The sequence below is a fragment of the Dipodomys merriami genome, unplaced genomic scaffold (genome assembly GCF_024711535.1).
Source record: "Dipodomys merriami isolate MVZ:Mamm:240054 unplaced genomic scaffold, mDipMer1.0.p SCAF_1109, whole genome shotgun sequence".
Classification (NCBI taxonomy): domain Eukaryota; kingdom Metazoa; phylum Chordata; class Mammalia; order Rodentia; family Heteromyidae; genus Dipodomys; species Dipodomys merriami.
Genome location: NW_027202393.1, coordinates 183,036 through 191,144, shown reverse-complemented (window position 1 = coordinate 191,144; position 8,109 = coordinate 183,036).

Sequence of the window (8,109 nt, the reverse complement as noted above, 5' to 3'; positions counted from 1 at the left end):
ACCCAGATCAGGCACAGACTCTCTCTACCAATACAGAATCAGCAACCAAGCAAAGACAGACACACCAAAACAAAATTGAAGAGCAGTCTCCTGAACCTCCATGCGAAAATCACAGAAAAAAATCACAAGGTTTACCACCACCCAGGACAGCAAGCTCACCTCAAAAGCCAGCAGCCATGCAGGGGAGAGCCCCAGTGGGAGCAAAGCAGGAATGAAAGACAAAAGCTACATCCAAGGGTTGCTGGAGGCAATGACTCAAGAAATAAAGCGAGAAATTGATCAGAAATTGAAAGAGCACAAGGATGAACTATCCAAAGAGATACAGGGTATCAAACAAGAGATGCATGCAAAAATAGAAGCTGCACAAACCTCAGTAAGAAGTGAGATAAACGCCAAATTAGAGGTAATGCATACCTCATTGAGAGGTGAGATCAGTACTCTGAGAACCAACATTGAATCCATAAAGGGATCCATTTCCTCCATGCAAACCACAATAGAAGCCACTGTCAACAGAGTGAATGAAATGGAAGGTAGAGTGTCAGATACAGAAGACAGAATACACCAACTGGACCAAAAAGTGACAGATATGGAAAAATCACTCAAATTAAACCAAAGGGATATTCAAGAGCAAGCAGATAATGCTAAAAAATTTAACCTTCGCATAATTGGAGTGGACGAAGGTGAGGAATTCCAGAGCAAGGGAATGCAACACCTATTTAAAAATATAATCAATGAAAATTTTCCCCACCTCAAAAACGACCATCTTAACTACATCACAAAAGCTTATCGAACACCCAACAAGCAAGACCCCAGGAGAAACACTTCTAGACACATTATAGTAAAAATGATAGATCTGAATAATAAGGAAACAATCCTGCATGCAGCAAAAATGAAGAAGGAGCTATACTACAATGGGAAAAAAATAAGAATTACTGCAGATCTCTCCACACAAACAATGAATACAAGAAAAGCCTGGGAAAGCACCATACGAGCCCTGAGAGCCAATAACTGCCAACCCAAACTGATATACCCGGCAAAGCTAGCATTCACATTCGATGGAGAACTGAAAACTTTTAATAGCAAAGAAAAACTAAATGAATACATAAACATTAAGCCAGCATTACAAAGAATTCTAAGAGGGGGGACACAACCTGAAGAAAGCAACCAGGAACTGGGGACTGCCCCAAACAGGCGTTACTCAAAGTCTAACTGAGCAAGCACAGGAGGAAAGGAAAGAAGAAAAACTTACGAAAACGGAATGGCAAGGACAACAATGCATCTCTCTATACTTTCTCTTAATATAAATGGGCTGAATTCGCCAATTAAAAGAAAACGAACTGAGGACTGGATCAGAAAACAAGACCCATCCATCTGTTGCCTTCAGGAGACCCACCTCTCAGCCAAACATACAAACAAACTCAGCGTGAAGGGGTGGAAAAGGATCTACCAATCAAACGCCCCCAGTAAGAAAGCAGGTGTAGCTATCCTGATATCTGACAAAATAAACTTTTCATTAAAATCCGTACAGAAAGACAAGGACGGACACTACATATTAATAAAGGGAACAATCCAAGAGGAGGATATAACCATCATCAACTTATATGCCCCAAATATTGGTGCACCCAGATATGTCAAACAAATGCTCTCAAACTTACAGAATAAAATAGATCCCAATACGATAATACTAGGAGACTTTAACACACCACTCTCACCAAAGGACAGGTCTACCAACCAGAGGATTGGCAAAGAAGCTACCGAATTAAGAGAGGCCATACTTCAAGCGGAATTAACTGACATCTACCGAGTATTTCACCCTAAAACAACACAGTACACATTCTTCTCAGCAGCTCATGGAACTTTCTCCAAAATAGACCATATCATAGTTCATGCAAGGAACTTAAGCAAATAGAATGGTATCGACATAATCCCCTGTATCCTATCTGACCACAGTGGAATCAAGCTAGCTCTCAATAACAAAGCATACCGCAGAAATTTCTCTAATACATGGAAATTGAACAGCACACTCCTTAACAATGCCTGGATAACAGAAGAGATCAGAGAAGAAATAAAGCATTTCCTACAACTCAATGAAAATGAAAACACCTCACAAAGAAACTTGTGGGACACAGCAAAAGCAGTCCTGAGGGGCAAATTTATTGCCCTCAGTGCCCACATCAAGAGAATGGAGACAGACCAAGTAAATAATCTCATGTTGCAATTAAAACAGCTAGAAAAACAAGAAAAAATGGGACCTAAAGCTACTAGACGAAGCCAGATAACCAAATTAAAAGCAGAGATTAACCAATTAGAAAATCAGAAAACCATAACCAAAATAAACCAAACAAAAAGCTGGTTCTTTCAAAAAATAAACAAAATTGATGGCCCATTGGCTAGATTAATTAAAAAAAGAAGAGAGGAAACCCATATTAATAGGATTAGGGATGCCACAGGAAACATCACAACACGTACCCAAGATATCCAAACAATTCTAACAGACTACTTTCAAAAGCTATACTCTCTAAAGGAAGAAAATCGGGCAGAAATGGATGCATTTTTAGAGAAATACAAGTTGCCCAAACTGAGCAAAGAAGAAGTTAACCAATTAAATAAGCCAATATCCTATAATGAGATACAGGAAGCTATCAAAAGTCTTCCAACAAAAAAAAAGCCCAGGACCAGATGGATTCACAGCAGAATTCTATAAGAGCTTTAAACAAGAACTAATACCCATACTCCTCAAGCTCTTCAGAGAAACAGAGAAGGAGGGAGCTATCCCAAACTCATTCTACGAAGCCAATATCACACTCATCCCCAAACCAGGCAAAGACCCAACAAAAAAGGAGAATTACAGGCCAATCTCCTTGATGAACACATATGCAAAGATCCTTAACAAGATTCTAGCTAACAGAATCCAGAAACACATAAAAAAAAATAATTCACTATGACCAGGTAGGCTTCATCCCAGAGACACAGGGATAGTTTAACATACGTAAGTCAATAAATGTAATCCAACATATCAACAGAGCCAAGGTCAAGAATCACATGATTATCGCCACAGATGCAGAAAAGGCCTTTGACAAAATTCAACATTCATTCATGCTAAAAGCTCTGGAGAAAATAGGAATAGAAGGAACATTTCTAAAAACAATAAAAGCCATTTATGACAGACCAATAGCCAATATTATACTTAATGGGGAAAAGCTACAACCAATTCTCCTAAAATCAGGAACAAGGCAAGGATGCCCACTGTCTCCATTTCTCTTCAATATAGTCCTAGAACCCTTAGCCAGGGCAATAAGGCAAGAAAAAGACATTAAAGGGATCCGCATAGGGAAAGAAGAAGTTAAGCTATCCCTTTTTGCAGACGACATGATACTATACATCCACAATCCCAAAAACTCCATCCCCAAACTCTTAGAAATCATAAATCACTTCGGCAAAATAGCAGGATACAAAATAAACCCACAAAAATCAGTTGCCTTCCTATACACTGATAATGTACAGGAAGAGAGGGAAATAAAGGAGCAACCCCATTCACAATAACCTCCCGAAAAATAAAATATTTAGGAATTAACCTAACCAAAGATGTAAAAGAACTATTTAATGAGAACTATAAAAAGTTAAAGAAAGAAATTGCAGAAGACAGTAGGAAATGGAAAGACCTCCCATGCTCTTGGATAGGGCGACTTAATATAGTAAAGATGGTAATACTTCCAAAACTAATATACAAATTCAAGGCAATTCCTATTAAAATCCCAATGACGTACATCACTGAAATACAGAAAACAGTCCAAAAATTCATATGGAACAACAAAAGACCTAGAATAGCCAAAACAATTCTAGGGGATAAAGACAATATGGGAGGGCTATCCATGCCGAACTTCAAAATCTACTACAGAGCTATAATAACAAGGACAGCATGGTACTGGCACAAAAACAGACCCGAAGACCAATGGAACAGAATAGAAGATCCAGAAATAAATCCACAGGCCTACAGCCAGCTGATATTCGACAAAGGAGCCAAAGACATACAATGGAAGAAACACAGCCTCTTCAACCGCTGGTGCTGGGAAAACTGGGCAGCCACATGCAGAAAACTAAAAGTGGACCCCAGCCTATCACCATGCACCAACATCAACTCAAAATGGATTAAAGACCTTAACATTAAACCTGAATCTCTGAAACTACTGCAGGACAGAGTAGGAGAGACACTTGAACTAATAGGCACAGGAAGGAACTTCCTGAACAGAGTCCCAGGGTCACAACAAATTGGAGAGAGACTTGACAAATGGGACTACCTTAAAATAAAAAGCTTCTGCACAGATAAAGCTATCGCAACCAAGCTAGAAAGACAACCAACTAATTGGGAAAAAATATTTACCAGAAATATATCAGACTAGGGGTTAACATCCTGTATATACAGGGAACTCAAGAAACTAATCCCTCCCAAACCTAACAAACCAATTACTAAATGGGCAAGGGAACTAAAGAGGGACTTCTCAAATGAAGAAATAAAAATGGCAAAGAAACACATGAGGAAATGTTCATCATCCCTGGTGGTGAAGGAAATGCAAATAAAGACAACCCTGAGATACTACCTTACCCCAGTCAGAATGTCCCACATCCACAAATCAGCCAACGACAAATGCTGGAGGGGATGTGGAGAACGAGGAACGCTATTACACTGCTGGTGGGAATGTACACTCATACAACCACTTTGGAAAGCAGTCTGGAGGGTCCTTAGAAAGCTAAAGATTGACCTCCCTTACGACCCAGTCATACCACTTCTAGGCATCTACCCTGAACAACAGGAACCAATATACAAGGACACGTGCACCTCCATGTTTATTGCAGCACTGTTCGCAATAGCTAGGATATGGAAACAACCTAGATGCCCCACCACAGATGAATGGATCCAAAAATTGTGGTATCTATACACAATGGAATATTATGCAGCCATTAGAAATGACAAAATAATGGCATTTGCAGGGAAATGGATGGAGCTAGAAGGAATCATGTTGAGCGAGGTAAGCCAAGAACGAAGAGACAAACAGTACATGGTCTCCCTGATAAGTGGATGATAAATCCAAAATGTTAGGTGATATGACAAAACTAACAGGACTTAAGAAACAAAGAACTCCCACTCATCTGGTTGAACCACTACCAAATATCCCCATGCTGCTGATCACATATATTGTATATAACATGTGAGCACCGTTATATATTACAGACTGTGATAGACAATTTGCTCCAGGAAAGTTAGAATGAACTTGTGACTTTAAACGAGCATCATTATTCCACAATACTGTGAATTATCGGAAATTAAGTAATCACTTAATCACAATCAAAAAAAAAAAAGAACCTTGGGGAAGGGAGGGAGGGAGGGGATGGTAGGGGGAAAACAATGGAGGGGGTAACAATGCTCAAGAGGAAGTGTACTCATTACCTCACTCATGTAACTGTAACCCTCTGTATAGTATCTTTACAATAAAAAAATTTAAAAAAAAATAACCAAGGAAGAAGTGGAGCTGGTAATGTAATTCAAGAGGTAGAGTGTCAGCATGGTAAATGTAAAGGCACTCAAGTTAAATCCCACTACCATCAAAGCAAAACAAAATGCTGAAATTAAACAGTTGCTTAGGCTTGGGATTAAGAAAAAGGAGAAAGTATTACAGGTAGCAAGTAATATATATTTTCATTTAAGTATGTATTTACATACACATCTGAATGGCAAATATCCTATAAAAATTAAAAGACAAGAAAATTCACATCCCACCCAAAACCTCATTAAAAGGGAAAAAAAAACTCAGTGAAACATTTGCCTCTTACAAATCAGCACAAGATAAGGTTATTTTGTGAAACAATGATGAGGTTCAAATTTAGTTTTTCTAAATAGTGTCTATTTCTAAATAGTGTCCATTTTACTTGGATTTTTGTTATTAGGATTCTACTTTCTTTTATGGCAATATAACTTTCACAGCCAATAAGAAAAAAAACTGAGAATCTAATACTTAAGTTTTTAGATATGTGCAAATGTTTTGACAGATTTATTGGAATTTATATTATGTGTGTTTCCTTCATATATATGTAAATATTTATACAAACAGAAGAAGAAAAAGGGAAGGGTAAAGCGTTGAGAAAAAGAAAGGGAGAAAATAGTCAGACAGAGTCAGAGGATGTACTTTATCCTAGCTCTGTGTGTGTGTGTGTGTGTGCACATGCACACAAGTACATATTTGTTGTATGCTTCTCAATGTGTTGGAAAGTAGAAGAAAGATTAAGCATGCAAATTCAAGCACCTATATTCCCAGATGTCTTGTCTCAAGGGCAGTTGGAACTGACTGCAGCACATGAGGATCACAGCTAGGCATTTAATGCAGCATTTATGCGGAATTATACTTACGAAGAGCAGATTGAACTATTGAATCATCATACTGGGTAAAATCTACTAATTTCCCACATCTGCTCAAAGAAATTTGCATTTAGGTCACAGGCAGAAGCTAGCAGTCGTCTTCCCATATTGTAATCATTTTCTGCTAGAACTTTTCCAACATCCGCAACCAAACCAAGCCATCCTCCTTCCAGCACCTTCCACCCTTGCAGAAAATTCTACCTCTGCTCTCATTGCTGGGAATCTTGTAAGTGGCTTGCAAGAAAGTGACCAAGCCAAGCATTCACAACTGAAGCCAAAGCCAAAGAACGAGACACACTCAGGCTTGGTGCCAGTGGCTTGCATCTGTAATTCTAGCTCTTTGAGATTCTGAGACCTCAATGATTGTGGTTTCGCAAGAGTTTGGCTAAAAATGCCTGTGAAACTCCATCTGAAATTATCCAGCAAAATGCTGAATTGGAGGTGGGGCTCAAGTGGTAGAGTAACAGCCATAAGTGAGCAAGCCCAGGTCCTGAGTTTAACTCACAGTACCTAGAGGAGGGGAGGGGGAGGGTAAAGAGAGTGGGGGAAGGGAATAAGGGAGAGAAAGAGAGAGGAAGAGGTGAGAGAGGAGAGAAAGAGGCTTGCATAAGAGAAGTTTCCATAAGTTTTAGTAAAATTTTAAAAATATATATTAAATATGTACTCTAAATACATACAATTCAATGAAGGCATTTAAAGGACTAGAACTCGATTGAAGTGAAAGAATATGGAAAAATAGGTTTGTGCTGAATTTGATGTCACATTTAGTATAACAATAATACAAAACAGTGATGCTAGTTTTCCAGGACAGTTTTCCAGGATTATACTGAAATCACAGCTTATATCTAACTGAAAGCAAATAAAGACATTATTAAATATGAATAAACAAAAAATCTGTTTCAGATATTACTCATGTTCTCTGCTTGTATATTTACATATACCTCCTTGAATGTTGGAGGCTTTAAAAAATGCATAACACTTTATTTTTATAATTAACATGTATGTGTTACATTTAACTATGGAATGAAGATATCATTAAATGAAAATTAGAACATTTTTCTCATTTGACTCAGTAAATATTTCATAAGTTATACAATTACCTTGTTACTTTGCTGAGGAAAGTTTATTTAAGGGAAATGGGTATAGTAAGAAATGACACAGTTTGCAGATTTGGTAGAGAATTATGCAACAGTATTATTAAAGATGGACTTTTTGTATATATACACCACATTTTCTTGATCCATTCATCTACTGAGGGGCATCTGGGTTGGTTCCATATCTTAGCTATGGTAAATAATGCTGCAATACATATAGTTGTGCTGGTAGATTTAGTATGATCTTGTTTGTGATCATTGGGTAAATGCCCAAAATTGGGATTGCAGGGTTGTGGAACTCTATGTGGAGTCTTTATGCACAATGGAATTCTATGCCTCCATTAGAAAGAATGGCATTGCTCCATTTGTTAGGAAATGTAAAGACTTGGAAAAAATTATATTAAGGGAAGTAAGCCAGGCCCAAAGTAACATAGGTCCCATGGTTTCCCTTATTTGCACTAACTAGTATATGTCTGAGACAAGCAGAAACGGTCAGATAAGTTGATATAAGGCGAAATGAACCCAAAGATAATGACTCAAATAATTTTTTCTTTCTTGCTATTGTTTCTAACATATTTATAAGATGATTTCCTTGTTGCTTTG